Consider the following 16,121-nt stretch of genomic DNA (forward strand, 5'->3'; position numbering starts at 1 on the left):
AAACCCTTGCCGGTCTACCTTCAGGGCCTGGGATTGCAACCACTATTGTGATTGGTCAGCGGCGATGAGGCATGTTGTGGAAACGCCGTCCTTTTCGTCTCGCAGAAAACCGTCATTGTTTGCCTCTGACAGGGGGAATGTGCGGCTAAGCGTCCTGTTGGCAATCGGAGCAGCTCAAATGAGTCGCCTGCATTTTCTTACTTTGATCCCGCCGAGCAGGTGGGCGTCAGCTGCCTAAAAGAATGAGGAATATTCTTTTTTTACAAAAAGGACCTCCCACAAATTTGTCAGATTGTGCAACGTAAACGTTGCCGACATCAAGGCACTTTTATCCGCTTTTAGCAATTGGACTCTACATTCTGGTTTCATAACACAGAAAGTCCAACCGACCCGACTCTACATTCTGGTTTCATAACACAGAAAGTCCAACCGACCCGGTTGGCAGCAGGCCTCTGATCGTCCGTCCATCCGTTTTCTCTTCCGCTTATCCTCACTAATGTCATGGGCCCGCCGGAGCCCATCCCAGCCGACTTTGGGCGAGAAGTGGGCTTCGCCTCGAACTGGTCGCCAGCCGATCACGGGTCTCTGTTCGCCTCGTTGATAAATTTGGCTCCAATAAAAACATACCAGGGCTTAGTGGAACACCTGAGCTGAGGAGACATGCCGGAACAATACTAAAAAACTGGGGAGAAAAAACCCCACAGTTAAGACAATGTGCCAATCAGGCAGAACGTGTACGGCTGGGGTTTTTCATGCAGTGGAAAGATAATTTGTCATTGTAACAAAACAAAAGAGAGATTGATAAAAAAAATGTCCTTGAGAAGGACATTCAGTAAAAAGGCATCTGCCATTTCAAGCTAGTAGCTAACCGCTATCCTCGTCATAGTGACGTACGTTTGTTACGCATTGGTCTTGATAACCTTTTCTCCTTGGGTCAATGATTCATGAAAATTTAACTCTGTAACAAATTATTTCCACGACTGTATCATTCCGGCGGCACGGTGGATCAACTGGTAAAGCGTTGGCCTCACAATTTTGAGGACCCGGGTTCAATCCCGGCCCCAGTTTGCGTGTTTTCCCTGTGCTGGCGTGGGTTTTCTCTGGGCACTCCGGTTTCCTCCCACATCCCGAAAATATGCAACATTAATTGGACGCTCTAAATTGCCCCTAGGTGTGATGGTGAGTGCAACAGTTGTCTCTCTCCATGTCCCCTGCGATTGGTTGGGTTGCACGTGACGTGATGCTTGTTCATCCGTGCACTTGACCGCCATCGTTGCAGACAAGCAGTCAGCTGTCCATTGTCGTCATGCCAGATTTTTGTTGCACCTACGGATGTGGAAATCGTGGAAACAGAGACATTGGGAAGCGATTTTTCCGTGTTCCAAAGATTAGATTCCATGAAGGAGAAGATACAACGGAGTTATCGAAAAAAACAGCAACAAAAGTGGCTTGCAAATATGCGACGTGCAGATCTGAACGAAGCTCCAGTACACAAGGCAAAGGTTTATTTGAGTCTTTTCTGATCGTTTTGTTAGTGGTAAGCATGTGTAATTTTACTGTCTGGATATTCTACTTCAGGGAAATCTTTCAGATCCTTTGAAAGCATGTCGTGGTGGAAAGTATACGGATCGATATCTTCACAGAGTTTGATCTTCTGCACATATCTAGCTTCGGCGACATCATCGAGTGAATTAAAGTAGGCAGAAAGCGTTCGCCGCTTATACGTGGGTCTTTGGGCGTTGCCATGGTGAGGTTGTCTGCAACGCCTAGCTTGTCTGCAGAAATGGCGGCCATTAGCACGTGTTTGCGACCCAAGGATTGCCTGGCAACCAGTTCAGGGTGTACCCCACCTCCTGCCCGTTGACAACTTGGAGAGGCTCCAGCGCTCCCTGCGACCCTCGTGAGGATAAGCGGCAAAGAAAATGGATGGATGGATGTATCATTCCATACGTAATATTAAAGAAAATCTTTTCTCAATTTAAACCAATTGGATGTTGACCATTGTCTTGAAATGGATGCACATCAGTAGTTTATCCATTTGAGAATTTTTTTTCTTTATTTCCTGGTTTTCTTTTGCTATTCTTTCTGTTTCAGGCCTAAATGTTAAAACATGGCAAAGGTGAGGTTCTGATGCACAGACGCGCAAGGAGTCCGTGAAGTGCAAAACAACAAGTCCGTAACATGATTGATTGAATATCACCACGTCAACTTACCTCAAGCAGTATTGGTTAACACAACGGTGCCATTTAACTATCAATACTGCAACCTTTAACGCATTTAACCTGTCATTTACAAAAAAAAAAGGAGCTTTTCACTGCTTTAAAACATTTGATCCCTCTTCCTGTCACAGGGTCCAGGCTTGTGAAAGCTAATTGACTCTAATGAAGCAGATAACATGGAGATCCTCCTGATGGTGACATGGGAAATGAACTTGGGAGGTTCAGGTGAAACCCGAGAAATCCCGGCGACGATATTTCCTGTGAACATTGACTCTATTCTTTGCCAGATCTGTGGCATGATTAGGCGCTGGGAAGTGGAAGGATGCATTCCTTGCCTGAGTGAGGAGGAGGAGGAGCGGGCGTAGATGCTTCATAACGGGATGTGGTTGTGTCCGGAATCAACCAATCACAGACCAATCACATTCAGACTCATTCAAACCTGGAATTGTCAAAACATTTCACATCCACTGCATCTTCATTGCCATTTGTACATTTATCCATCCAGTTTCTTAGCCGCTTATCCTCATGAGGCTGAGCAGGGGTACCGGAGCCTATCCCAGCTATCATCAGGAAAGAGGCGGGGTACACCCTGAACTGGTTCCCAGCCAATCAGAGGGCATATGGAGACAAACAACGCACGTTTTTTGGGATGTGGCACGAGGAGAACATGCAAACTCCACAACAGGTGGGGTCGGGATTTGAATCCCGGTCCTCAGAACTGTGAGGCCAACAATCTAACCAAATGCTGCACTCTCGCGCCCTAGTTCCAATCGTTAATTGCAAATTATAGACTGCATGTGCTATGATTGAAAGCTTTAATGTTGCTTCATAATCATATCACATCAACAGACGCTGATCAGATGCAATGAGTTCCGTCTTGCTCAAAGGCAAAAAAAACCAAAAAACAACTTTCAGTCAAATTACTGTTTTGGTAGTCTGTGCCTCTATTGGTATTGTCAATAGTCATCAATTTACGGAAGGGTCAGAGGTTCAAATCCCAGCTCTAGCTGTTTGCTGCGGACGTGTCCTTGGGCAACACACTGAACCCGAACAGTTCTCCAAGTTGCCTTTTTGAATGATAAAAGCGTTCTTAACTGCCTTATCTGGCTAAACAAAGAAACTTTGTTGTGTCAGAAAGGCAAAAATAAAAAGATGCAACATGCACTCGCAAAGGTTAAGGACTGCTTGTGTCATGCAGTGATTGTCCTTGGTTCACAAATCTCGCTTTTGTGGAATTTGCATTTCAGATTTTTAATGGGTTTTCTCCCACTACTGCATCTTTGCTCCCAGATTTCAACAACGCGCATGTTAGGTTACTTGAAGATTGCGGGGGTTTGGTCAAAGTCAGCTGGGACGGAACCTCACCTGTGACCTGAATGAGGACAGGCGCTATGGGTAATAGATGCACGATACTTACATTAATAAACAACACGCATTTTCAAGCATTCTTAAACCAGGGGTGGGTGTCAAACTCATTTTTGTCTTGGGCCGCGTTGTAGTCATGATTTCACGGAGAGTTACAACAGTGGAACCAAATAATGTTTAATCATCAGCTCATATTATCACCATTGCACAAGAAATTGAGGGATAACTAGTTTTAAAGTCAGATGACAAGGATAATACAGTGATGCCTCGGTTCTCGACCACAATCTGTTCCAGACAACGGTTCGAGAAGGGATTTGTTCAAAAACCGAATCGATATTACCCATTACAATGAATGGAAAAATAAATAACGTGTTCCAAGCCTGAAAAAAATGGGCCTTTTTTTTTTAGCATCTTTTTAGCTTTTCCTCATAATAAACTGCATAGTAGAAATACATATATAGTTTAAATACTTTATATAATTAAAATCATTTAAGAAATATATCTCTTTTTTTGCTTAAAATGTATGCTTTAGTAGTAGAGTAGGGAGAGGATCGGGAGAGGATTGCCGTATCTGTAGCGACTCGGCCCCCAGCTTTCTGAAATTTTTTTATTAACAAAAGTGCATAATAACTTTAAACGAGCAACTTGCCTGCTTTGGAGCCATGATGATGATGGAGGGGTTAATACGGTAGTCGCACGCATTATGTTATTTCCGGGTATTTTCGGCGTCGTGGGTCAGTTGGTCTGGCCGCATGTATATATTATTTCCAGGTTTTGTGGGGGCGTTCGAGTACCGATTTTTGTTCGACAGAAGCAAAAAAAACTTAGTTTAAAACCGATTGGACCGATGTGACTTTACTGTAGTTTCTTCAAGTATTGTTTAAGGTACTGTAGAAAAACAGTTTGGCGACAGTAAATTGCAATATCTTAACATTATTGTTTATTCCTAGGAATATCTGAATTTGGTTCAGATTTGAGCAAAATAACAGAAGTTGGCAAATACATTTGGATTGGAAAGGTAAAGAAAACAAGCAGACACGGATTCTGAATTCTTCCAATCGTGGCTCATGTTTTAATGCGAATTGATCACGATTAAAAAGTGGGAACCAGTCAAAGGAGCAGGATCGAGTTGCCTGGGGCCACCTGCACTGGATCTCGTCGGCTTGATGAAGTATTGTGCTGTTTAACAAATGTTCTCCGGCTCTGACACTCGGCCAGCAGTCTTCCGCGTTGTTATTTCAAGGTGGTGTCTGAGTATTGGCTGTTTTTAACCACCCAGCTTGTTGCCTCTGATGATGCAGTGATTTCTTTTCTGGCCGGGGGATTTCCTTCTTCCAGAAGCACTCAAAGTTATGAGTGCGGAGGAGGATCAGAGTTCAACTGCTTTATGTAACGCCTTTCTGAAGTCCCAAATAATATTCACTGATCTCCTCAAAGATCTGAAAAAAAAAAGTCAATTATCCTACAGCATTTGTTTTTACTTCATACTCAGTTCAAGTGACACATAATTTAAAAGGAAAATGTGCAGTTTTCAAACTACTAGCAAAGTTTTAATCCTCTCTCGCTGACGCCACCCCCTTGCGTCTCCGTCCAAATAAAACGCCCCCCAGCGCCCTAAACTTGAGCTACACAAAAGGAACAGGAAGAGACCAGTTGGTCGCGCTCACCTGGCCGCCTCCGAGTGCGTATTAGTCGGCTGCAAGCGCATCGACGGTCCGCCGGAAATGCTCTGGAGGAAGTCACGGCTTCGTCCCGATTGCCTACGACCCCAAATGTGTGCGCCTCGGGGTCGGCTGCGGCATTACCCAAAATGTTACTGGTTTGATGTTATCATTTTGGGAATGTACAATCAATGAAAAAAAATATAAGAAGTGATCAACTGATTACTCAGAACAATGATGCGAGATAAAACATGCATTTTTTTTTTAGGGCACACACTACCATTATATATCTTTACACTTGATTTGAAATACAGACAGAGTTGTCCAATTCTTTTTAACTTTTCCTTATAACTGTAAATAAGTAATCCAGCCAAGAAACTGTAGCAGTTCAGGGTGCAGTTCGCCTTTCGCCCGAAGCTAGCTGGGTTAGGCTCCAGCTTTCCCGCTACCCTTGTGAGGATAAGCAGCTTGGATAATGACATGACAGGAAACTGTAGTATTTTACGCCCTGAGAGGCAGCGGTACGGCCCTGCAAGCTTGCGAGGGGGATTTTTCAAAAGATCATTTTCAAAATATTCTACTGTCAGGTCATACAGACGTTTTTTCAACATATAAAGCATGACAAAAAGTATCTTTTCGAAAAGTGCAAACTCGCCCTTGAACATTTATTCAACTGAAAAGAATCTCCCCACTCACTGATTGTACACACATCTACTATGTGTAAATGATTCAAGTAGATATTGAATAAAGCATTTTGAGTGATTACAAATCCATTGACTCAGATGGATTTGACGCGAGCGTTTTTCCTCAGGCTCCCTTTGTAAAGCGCATACTCATAGATCATTTGCTTCTTGCTCGGACTTGTCTCGGTTCAGTCCCTTGATTTATACTGGAAATCATTGTGTGCCGCAATGTTGGAGCAGCAGATTAATGCGCTTTACGTCAAAGCCTTCTTTAAACTTGATCGGAAACATGGAAATGGCTTAGAAAGCAAAGTCTGTTGGTTTAAGGATTAGCTAACAAGATGAGGGACGGCAGCGCTTTCAAATGAGATTTTGGAGAAAGGAGATGATGAGATGCAAAAATCTCATTGTGGAAGGAATAAAGGCCACCTACACACACACACACACACACACACACACACACACACACATTTTTTATACACTCATGCAACGAGTAGTCTGAATGTGTATGAAACAAATGACTTTGTAAGACAAGTATGAACTGCAGAATATTTGTTTTGGTCCATATGTTCTTGTATCTTTCATAAAAATATACGTCAGAAGCGATCAAATCTTCTGTCGGGAATGTATTGCAAAAATATTTCATGAAAGCAGATGAACATTTTTCTCTTTCCCACCCTAATAGTTTCTTCTCTGTTTACCCTGCGTGATTTCCACTAGCAAAGTCCCGAGTCGTGAGGTTTATTCAATAACAGGAGTGTAAACGTCACGTATACACAGTTGTAGTATTTGGATGTGCAGTTTATAAATCGTCCACCCCAGCAAGTGGGCTGACCCTTGGAAACAACCTAGCAACAGAGACACGAACGAGTCCACGTTGAGTCATCCAGCCCCCTTGAACTGATGTTTTCCTGACATCGAGAGAACCCGTGAGCAGAAAAAAAAATACTACAGATATAAACATCAACCTGCTTTGCTTGCTTTGGCAACATTTTTCCATGCACAAATCTCGCAACTATTTCCTCAACATTTGAACAATTCAAGCTGCACATAAATGGCAGATGTACTGTTCAATACAACGTTCCTGCCTCGGACACATTTTGAGTTTTATTATTTTATTATTTAATGGTGCAGTAGATCAACAGTCACCAACCTTTTTTAATATGAATTCTACTTCTTTAGGGACCAATAAATGCAAAGGGCTAACTGTCAGGGGCGTGGCCAGGCCACTGCCCTGGGCGGAGCTTCCTCCGGCAGCACCTGCACCTTATTGGCACTAATTAGGCCAGACATATAAGCCTTGAGTTTGTCACTCACATTTGCCAGTTTGTTGTGCTTGAAACTGCAGTAGTCTGTGTGAGTCTATGAGGCTCTTGCAAGATTTGCTTGTGTTTCTTTGGACTGCTTAACTGTGTATGAACTCTGCCTGGAATAAAACCACCCTCGATATCATGTCCCTGCCTCGGAGTCCTGCATTTAAGTCCTACCCCGTGTCGTATGCATTTGACACTAGCAGTTTGATACACGCTTATGAAATAAATTTGCTCCAATCTTTTGGGGGTGACTCCTCATCATTGTTGGTCCCTGCTAGCTTGTCTGTATGAACACTATAGTTTGGCCATTTGCCCGTTGGACTTTACTTTTGTAAATCTGTCTATCCAATTTCTTTGCCGGTTATCCTCACGAGGGCCGCAGGGGGTGCTGGAGCCTATCCCAGCTGTCAACGGGCAGGGGGCGCACTCACAATCACACCGAGGGGCAATTTAGTGTCCAATTAATGGTGCAAGTTTTTGGGATCTGGGAGGAAACCGGAGTGCCTGGAGAAAAGCCACGCAGGCACGGGGAGAACATTCAAACTCCATATCGGCAAGGACGGGATTGAACCTGGGTCCTCAGAACTGTGAGGCCAACACTTGACCAGCCGAACCTCCGTGCCGCCTAATTTTGTAAACTAAGTGCGTATTCCAAAAGAATAGGAACAAGAAAGTTACCGTAATTAGTAGTAGTTGTAGTTACCGCGACTTTTTTTCTTTCAACCCTGCGATTTATGCGATGCGGCTTATTTGTGCATTTTTTTTCTAATGACTACAAGGGGCCACTCGAGCGGAGAAGGTAAGAGTGACACCGATAGAATATATGTGCCGAGGAAGTGACTTACCGGTCTGGTCCTGTTAGCGCTGCGCTACCGTGTTACTGCCGTGTCTCGGTGATTTTTACCAGAATTATTATTATTATTTTTTTTATAACCGGCCCTATTAGCGTGGCGCTAGCTTTAGGGCGGCACTAGCGTTAAACTTTCTGTATCACAGTCTTTGTTAATATCTCGTTTCGATGTGGGCACGTGCGGCAGCGGCATATGTATGTACCAAATGGTATTTCCTTTACAAATATACTGGGTGAGGCTTATAACCAGGTGTGCTCTGTACGCCGGGATTTACGGTAGATACAACCCAGTAGTAAGTGCCTTTTATTTTTTTTTCCCCTCCTTAAAGCAAGTCACAAAAAAAAAGGGCGAGGTATTTTTAGTGCAGGGCCTGGGGCGACTCATATGGTCCTCAGAGGCTATCAGGTGCCCGCACACATCATGTTTGTGACCTCTGTTCTAGATAATGCTATCTAATAATTAAATAAAAATATATCTATTTTCTGAACCATCTTTTTTTTTTTCCTCAACAGGGTCAGAGGTGAAGTGTAGTTTAACCCTGGACTGGTCGCCAGGCGATTCACTGGGGAAATACCTGCACAAGGACTGGGAGAAAATGAAAAATCCACACAAGGAAGTTTGTGGCTGAGATTGAAACCTGGATCCTTGGAACTGTAAGTCTGATGTGCTAGCCACACATTCTACTATTCTGTCCCAACCCAAAACAATAAATATTTACTTGCCGGGTGCTTTGTGCTTAACATGCTGAGTGACATTGGACCTATCGGTCCTGTGATGATTGACGTGCAAAAAAATGCATCAACAGAAATGCGGATTAAATTCAAAAGTATAACCCGAAATTGATGATTTTTATTCAATTACTTTCCCATGGGAAAGTTGAAAGTAGAAATCTGAACAAACGGCAGGTCAACTATTGTGAAAGGACTGCGTTTGACCTCGGATGTTCGGCCGTAGAAGACACTTACCTGGGATGAAAGGTCACGGCGGTATATGTTTTTGCAAGCCCTCCACCGGCTGACATTTCCGCTGCACTCAAGCCAAAAATACTGCACCTAGTGGCCTCTGACCAAGCAATAAATCAAGCTTTGGAAGCGTTTTATTTCATGTGCCATTTATCACTTCAAATCATCAGCAGCTGTTTTGACCAAGAGAATAATAACAATATTAATAACAAAAAAGACATGGTTTGGGATGATCCGACTGCATTTGCATCTACTCTGGACTCAAGTGCAATGACAAATAGATGTGTGCGGGATTTCATGGTAAATTATGCACCCCCCCCCCCCCTCCGCCACACACACATACGCTTGCACGTTTTGTTATTTTACCTGGCGGTGCAGGTGTGAAAGGGTGAGGCTGTGGAAAAACATAAGAGCGTGTCACGAAGGAATCCACTGACCGGGCTCTGCATCTTGGCAAACAAAGACAAATGGCTTCACAATTTTCCACCTGAATGAGGGGGAACAAAGCACATTTCCACTTCCACTGTTCAGGCCAGCCAATGAGAGCGCCGCCGTCCTCTTTCGTCCCGACAAGCAGCGCAGCAAGCTGCCAAAAATACACGAACGGCCGCAAAAAAAAAAAAAAAGTCTCTTCAAGTCTGATGTCACACGATGAGCTCATCTGGGATGCGGGGTTAAACGAGGGAGGATTGGACTGGCAAATGGCTTTGCAGGGATCATTTTCAGCATCCACCCATCCATTTTCTTTTGCCGCTCATCCTCACGAGGGTCGCGGGGAGTGCTGGACCCTATCCCAGCTGCCAATGGGCAGAAGGCTGGGTACAGGGGCAATTTAGAGTATCCAATTAATGTTGCATGTTTCTGTGACATGGGAGGAAACCGGAGAAAACCCACGCAGGCACGGGGAGAACATGCAAACTCCTCACAGGTGGGGCCAGAATCGAACCCAGATCCTCAGAATTGTGAGGCCAATGCTTTAACCTTATTTTCAGCAAAAAAAAAAACCAAACAAAAACAAAGCATAAAGTCACTGGTTATGTTTCTTGCGTTCTTACAAGTAGCAGCAGCTCCCCCCGGCAAGCGGCCCTGTTTGGTTTGGCAGTGTTGAGCGAACACCACGTGCGTGTTTTATCTTTTTTTAATTTACGGTTTGACCAATAACTCCCTTCAAATTTGTGTTTATCCTCCGGGATCCGAAGCGCTCCGGCGAAAAACCGAACAGGCAGCTGTTCGATGTACCAGAAAGCGTGTCCTCTTTGATGGACTTTTGCATCTGCATTGCATCATACGCGAAAGCCGTTTAACACGAAACGCGCATTATCTGTCAAAAGGCTTGCGTGGGAATTCCCAAAACATGATTATTTGCTCCTGACAACTGCAGCACATTTAATAACGCCCCTCTGTTCCACACGAGCATTCGATTGCAGCCTCACTGAGACAATGGAAAGAAAGTATTACTGCTATGCGCCGAAGTCTATATTTCTGTCTTTTTCAGAATTGCTTTTTAATAGATCAAATCATTCATGAGGCACAATTTAGGACTTTGAAATCAACCAAAATCCAGTGATTTCCATATTACAACAGTTTGATCAGCTTGATGTACAAAATTGCGGGATAGGTAGATCTTTAATAAATACTTGATAATGAGCACATTATTCTTCCTCTGAGGCAAATAAACATTTTTAGATTACCTCCTCGACAATGCCAATCAAAACTCATCATCATGATCCTCGTAAAGGCAGAAATGTTTTTGTGTCGAAGAAAAGTTCAAAGCCGAGTTTGCCTGTTTCATCAAGGCCGAGGACGACCTCCCCCAGCAAGTTTTAAACTGTGACGAAACGGGCCTATTCTGGAAGAAAATGCCACGAAGGACCTCCATCACGCGGGAGGAAAAGTCGATGCCAGGCCGCAAGCCTATGAAGGGCAGCTTTACGCTTCTTTTATGTGGTAATGCTAACTCCTGCACCTTCAGGAGGAGCAGAAGAAGATGTTGGAGGAGGAGATGTCGCCTGATGAGGCTGAAGGCAGGAAGGATGTCTCAAGTGCCGATGTTAAAACTATCTGCGCTAAATGGAACGACATCCATAGTTTTGTAGAACTTTATCATCCGAATAAAGCTGAATGTTGCGGGGCACTGCAAAATTTTATGAGTCACTTCAGAAAAGTGCTTAAAAGATGGCAGAAACATTTTCATTTTTTGTGGAATAAGGGGCGAGTCACGCCCACCGAAGACATCTGAAACTGTTTTGCATTGCTTTTTTTCTTTTGTTCCATTAACCTTTCCTGTAGTTGCAAGTAAAAAAAACATAAATTTACGTCATGTACTTTCTGTGCAAATAAAAAAAATTGTGGTTTATTTCCCCCTCATTATTGCTTGTTTGAAGTTATTATGCACTTTTGTTAATTAAAAAAAAAAGTTTACAAGGCTGGAGGCTGAGTCGCTACACTTACGGCAATGCACTCCCAGCCCAGCATACTCTACTACTAAACCATAAATTTTAAGCAAAAAATATATTTCTTAAATGATTTATTCATATAAAGTATTTAAACTATACATATATTTCTACTATGCAGTTATCAGGATAAGTTAAAAAAAAGCGCTTAAAACTATTTTTTTAGGCTTAGAACGCATTATTTCATTTTCCATTCATTGTAATGGGAAAACATGCTTCGGTTTTTGAACGTTTTGGTTTTCAACCGGCCTTCTGGAACGGATTGTGTCTGAGAACTAATGCACCACTGTACTTGATAATGAGCACATTATTCTTCCTCAGAGGAAAATAAACATTTTTAGATTATGATCTCCGCAACATTGCCAATCAAAACTATTCATCAAGATCCTCGTAAAGGCAGAAATGTTCTCGTGTTGGATTTCCCCAGATGAAAGCCGTCGTAACGTTGTGACTCGTCGCTGTCTGCAATCTTTGCACCTCATACTCCAAGGGGGAAAAAAGCCTGTCGTATAGAATATACTACATGAACAAATCATGGACTGGATTGTGAATATTTGAATGGAAATACAGGACGAGGACGACACGGCATGTTGAAAATATGTTGCAAAGTCCCCCGAGTCCTTTCCCCAAAGCTCTCAGAAGCACACGATAGTTTCCCAGAGGACTCCATCCATCTTTTCGGAGAACGCGGCTGCTGGTAACGCCTGCTAACCGGTGTTTTCACTGCTGATTGAATTGCTTCCAAAGCAGAGAGGAATGTTTCATGTTGAAGCTATGGAAATGAACCAATTGACCTTTTGCCTGACCCCAAAGATCTCTACGCCCTGTGGGGAGAGCAAACTGTCAGGCAGGACCAGAGTCCGGGAAATCAAAGGGGGAGCGCTACGCTGTTATTAGCGGAGTGGCACGGCGAGACATGCTGACACTCCTGCTGCGTGTCTCGAGTTCACATAAGAAGACACCCAGTTGTATAAGGATCAATAATCGTATGAATGCAAGTATCATAACAATCTAAACAATAACGGATGTGCGTGGGTGTGCAGGCCGTGTGATTAAGTCCTGTAGGGATAACCTGTCACAGTGCTGAGAGCCTAATTGGTGCCTCATGCTTTTCGGCGGGCAATTACGGCACCCAAATGTCAAGCCCTAATTTGTGACTGTGTAATGCGGACACACACACATGGGCCAGCGGAAGGGCTGACGTGCTGCTCCACAGGGATTCGCACGTTGGTTTTGTTCGGCAGATGTGAGCGCTTCGAAGGCAGCACCTTTCGAGCGAAAACGCGGCGCAAATGCTGCCAGGGTTTATTTCATTCGTCGTCGACATAAGTCCAACACTTTTGATTAAAAACTAAATTAGAATCTGCTTTAATGGCCAATCACAATCTGTCTGTTGAAAATGTGATCTCGGGATAATTAAGGTATACTTGGAGAGCATTTCATAATTTTTGTAGCTAGACGTAGAAAAGGGATCAACTACTGTTGGTAGCCCATTTACCTCAAGTTAGACCTACCAAAAACATGCATGATAAGTTCATTGAAGAGTCATTTCCATAGTTCTGGATTTAATTGAATTTTTTTTTAAATCAAATGTTTTTCAGCAAGATGTGCTCAACAATTAGAAATGTCCATTTTACTTGATAATACAACTCCAATCATATCTTAATTATCCTCAATTCCCTCTGTGCCTGTATGCTGTATTTCAGCAGCTATTAATTTTAAAGTTAAATAGACAGTTTGTGGAAACGGACCAGTGCTTTTCTCACTTTGTCTGCTTTAGAATCTGCAGAATTTACAATGCCCCAAAATCTTTGGTATATATACAGTGAGGAAAATGAGTATTTGAACACCCTGCTATATTGCAAGTTCTCCCACTTAGAAACCATGGAGGGGTCTGAAATCTTCATCGTAGGTTCATGTCCACTGTGAGAGAGATCATCTAAAAAGAAAAATCCAGAAATCACAATGTATGATTTTTTTTAATGATTTATTTGTGAGATACAGCTGAAAATAAGGATTTGAAAACCTGAGAAAATGTTCACCAGGTTTGCACGCATTGCAAGAGGGATTTTGACCCACTCCTCCACACAGATCTTCTCTAGATAAGACAGGTTTCTGGGCTGTTGCTGAGAAACACGGAGTTTCCTTCCAAAGATTTTCTATTGGGTTTAGGTCTGGAAATTGGCCAGAACCTTGATATGCTTCTTGCTTTCCCTCTGACTGAGGGCAAGATGTTGTTCCCCAAAATCTCACAATACATGGGTACGGTCATGTTCTCCTTAATACAGTGCAGTCATCTTCTCCCACGTGGAGAAAAACACCCCCAAAGCATGATGCTAACCCACCCCCATGCTTCACAGGAGGGACGGTGTTCTTGGGATGGAACTCATCATTCGTCTTCCTCCAAACACGGTTAGTGGAATTATGACCAAAAAGTTCCATTTTGGTTTCATCCGACCGCAAAATCTTCTCCCATGACTCCTCTGTATCATTGGCAAACTAAAGACGGGCCTTGATATTTGCTGGTTTAAGCAGGGGAACCTTCCGTGCCATGCATGATTTCAAACCATGACGTCTTAGTGTATTACCAACAGTCACCTTGGAAACGATGGTCTTTTCACGTCATTGACCAAGTGCCGTCGTGTAGTCCTGGGCTTTCTAAGGGTCATTGAGACCCCACGAGGTGATATCTTGCATGGGGCGCCACTCCGATTGAGATTGACCGTCATGTTTAGCTTCTTCCATTTTCTAATGACATTTTTTCACCAAGCTGCTTGCCAATTTCTCCGTCGCCCTTTCCAGCTGTGTAGAGTTGTACAATTTTGTCTCTGGTGTCTTTGGACAGTTCTTTGGTCTTGGCCATGTTACAAGTTTGAGTCTTACTGATTGTATCTGGTGGACAGGTGTCAACGACCTCACACTGGTGCATCTGATTCAGGACAATACATGCAGTGGAGCAGGGCTTTTAAAGACAGACTACCAGGTCTTTGAGGGTCAGCGTTCTAGCTGATAGACGGGTGCTCAAATATCTATTTGCAGCTGTATCACACAAATAAATTGTTAAAAAAATCATACATTGTGATTTCTGGATTTTTCCTTTTAGATTATCTCTCTCACAGTGGACATGCACCTACGATGAAAATTTCAGACCCCTCCATGATTTCTAAGTGGGAGAACTTGCAATATAGCAGACTGTTCAAATACTTGTTTTCTTCACTGTATATTTGTTTTAATTTGCGTGCCATTAAATCTAATGCTTTCTACCAATGTCTCCATGGAGATGGAGACGCAAACAGAGGAGCATATTTTCCACTGGAGTGCAAATAATTCTGGTATGCTGTACTAATTGCTCCTTGCAGATGTCAGACCACAAAAGACCCGTCAGCTGCAACTCCAAACAGGGTAGAACTAAGACGGAGTAATAAACGAAGGATGGATGATTGTCAGGGGACAGATGAACGGATACACGGTCCTTGCCACCTCTGGCTGCTGCTGTCAAATCAGTAAATACTACACTTACGCTGCCATTGCAATCCCTCTAAACACACATGCAGCTCAACATGTGTGCACATTGCAATTAACTAAAATATGGGGCAACTTCAAAGAGCCTGAATAAATAGTCACCGTATTTAACTGGCATAAAACACAGAGTACGCCGAGGAGGGGCTACAGGTGAGCTTCTTTGTTCCTCCCTTGTCCTCCGTAAACACAGCAATCTGAATATACGAGGGATGCTTGGGGATCATCTGGGCCAGACATAAAAAAAAAAAAAAAGCTGCCTGTATTATTTCCTCCCTCATCCCGCTAAGTCTTGGCCTCAGCGGCAAGTCTGAGATCACAGCTTTGCGGGAACACCTGTCAGGGTGGACAATCGACAATTTCCACACCTGCTTGTGGACTCGCTCGTCGCACACGCAGGCACACGCACACAAAGCCACGTGCGCACACTCGATCGGGTCTCCAAGAGCCCTTCAAGGCCACCACTGAGGAGGTGATGAAAATCAGGGAGTGTCCGTTAGCCTCGGGAAAGAGGCCTCAAGTGGTTTCGGCAAGTAGTTCCGTACCACCTGGAGGAGCTAAAGAACAAGTGCCAGGTCATTTTTTCAAAGACGGGCTATGAATGTGCATCATGAATAATGTATAAATATGATGTGTAGTCAGATGGAATAACCCCTTCTTATCTAACATGCACTATTATGCAAAAGTATCATGTATTGTTTTAGCGATCGCATTGTTCACTAGAATGGAGAGCAGAGAGTTTCTCCAAGGCTGAACTGTTAACAAAGTGCAAATAAATATACATGTACCCGTATTTCACTGGGGATAATAAATGGATGGGCGGTGCCAAGTACAATTCTTGCGATGGCATTTTTTTTGCACCATATAAATCATTAAAACAACAAAGGGGGCAGAAATCCTTTTTTCGGGATACTGTGTTCCTTGGATCTCTCGGAGGGATGGAACTGGAAAGGAATGATGAACACACCCCTTCCATCATTTCTATTGTGCGAAGTGAAAGAAAGATGAGTGGCGACATTAGCACATTAGAGTTATGCATCAGGATAGGCATGCGCGTGTTTACACAGCGCAAGGGGGGGGGGGGGCACCCAGGTG

General features: G+C 43.5%; 1 long non-coding RNA gene across 2 annotated transcripts; it reads left to right on the plus strand.

Annotated features, from left to right (window-relative positions):
* The first annotated feature begins 1,275 nt into the window (after positions 1–1,275).
* On the plus strand, positions 1,276–8,733 carry LOC133509109 (uncharacterized). 2 transcript variants are annotated; one of them, XR_009797228.1, is made up of 5 exons: positions 1,276–1,502; positions 1,579–1,696; positions 1,782–1,950; positions 2,095–3,614; positions 8,605–8,733. It is a non-coding gene; the product is annotated as an uncharacterized LOC133509109 (long non-coding RNA). The 2 variants fall into 2 exon arrangements; XR_009797227.1 differs by lacking the exon at positions 8,605–8,733 and having other exon boundaries at positions 2,095–3,890.
* Positions 8,734–16,121: the final 7,388 nt, after the last annotated feature.

Source organism: Syngnathoides biaculeatus, chromosome 11 (genome assembly GCF_019802595.1).
Source record: "Syngnathoides biaculeatus isolate LvHL_M chromosome 11, ASM1980259v1, whole genome shotgun sequence".
Lineage (NCBI taxonomy): Eukaryota > Metazoa > Chordata > Actinopteri > Syngnathiformes > Syngnathidae > Syngnathoides > Syngnathoides biaculeatus.